The following is a 1818-nucleotide window of genomic DNA, read 5'->3' on the forward strand; positions in this document are numbered from 1 at the left end:
TTGGCAAGATTTAACAGTCTTTTTCCTTGTGTCCTGCTTATCCATTTCTGGATTCCATGTACTTTGTCAGAGGATGAGGTATGGGCAATTCCTTAGCCAAAGGCCAATTGTGCCAAGAAAAAAACATCTCCGAGTGGCGTGTTTTTAGTGCTCAACATTCTATCGGGAGTAGATTGGTGCTGTCAGAAGCAATCATGTCTCAAGTCAACAAAACCCTACGTTATTTAAATGCCATGTTCTACAGATCCTTGAGGTGGCTGAAGATTACCTATCTAGACAGTATACAATCTCTATGTATCTAAAGAACCTAGTTTATCTGACTGTATGTACAACAAACATGAATAACTATTACTTTTAATATTTAATACCTGTATAACTTAAAGACTAAAACTTCATGTCAGAATATTAAATAATTTGTAAACAAATGTGCAACAAATGAGGACAATGAGGATAAACAATATGTAAGTATCTTGATCAGAGATAGGAGTAATATATAACACTGAGTGAAAATATATCCTAAAAGTTATACCAATATACAAAATGTACTAAACAGAGGTAGAAACATGCATATATAATATATATATATATATATATATATATGCATGCACATATATATGTATGTATATATATATATATACAATCTGACAGAATAACTGTGCATAGGTGTGCAAATAATGTAAACAAAAATAACAAATATATTTCAAACTTGTATTATTATGTCAAAACTATTCCAATGTAAATTATTCATAAATAATAACTCACAAGTATTCACTCTTTTACCCACTATTATTATCCCCTTTTTTGGAGAGCAAACATTGTTTTTACCCCAATCATCTATATAATATAAGTAATAATCAACAACCCCTAAACTGTGTTCCCAACCCTAAGGACAAACGATTTTGGCATAGGAGGCATCATTCTCTAGAATTGCTTCCTGCTCTCATAGGGTTGATGTTCTCTTAATGGGATCCTGCAAGAGTAAAGTGATGATTCATTTTCAAAGTCACTGTCTAGTATAGTTACAAACAATTTCCAAGCAGTCAATATGTTTTTTTATTCAAAGTTCTTATTTGGAGTTCTGACCAGAACATCATGAGAAGGTTCACCATTTCAACAGCTGATACCCCAAAATCCTGTCTTATAGTAGTGCTGTCAGCATCATGTCATCTCAACTAGGTGAAGTGTGCCTATAGGGCTCCATCTTTTTTCTGGAAAATTCAAAGATTACTGCAGGAAAAGGATCTGTAGGAAAATCTATTGTTTATCATGAAAAACAAAAACATCATTCATATATACATACATTCAATGAAGAATATAATATAAACAAAATGGAGATGGAGAAAGTAAAGTTTTCTCTAAAGTCTTCCTTCTGTCCCATGCCAGATAGCTTCTGACATGAGACAGAAACTCTGAATGTACCTTTTAACAACAACCTTGGATTTAGAGAAGTACAGAGAAATTGTTCAACTGCAAAACCAGCTGAATATATTAATAAATATACATTTGTGTGTAAATATGTGTGTAACCATTAAATAGCCTCATAATCCATATTTAGTTTTCTAGATAATCCTTAGTAGATAGTTTTTTTTCCTTCTGTTAGCATTCAAACATCCAGGGTCTCTTGAATTTTTGATGATGTGTATTTTCCTGTAAAGATTATAGCAGAACCCTGCCTCAACACTTATGAGGTTTCCTTACCTGTATTTAGTCACCATTGTGGATGAGCTGTCATTTTTCTTTTTCAAGATGTTTTTCCTTTTCAAAGCAAATCTTTATTAATTTTGATAGTATCCATATTTTTTTTCTTCTCTTGTGGAA

Source organism: Microtus oregoni, unplaced genomic scaffold (genome assembly GCF_018167655.1).
Source record: "Microtus oregoni isolate MIOR12 unplaced genomic scaffold, Mior012 000079F_000, whole genome shotgun sequence".
Classification (NCBI taxonomy): domain Eukaryota; kingdom Metazoa; phylum Chordata; class Mammalia; order Rodentia; family Cricetidae; genus Microtus; species Microtus oregoni.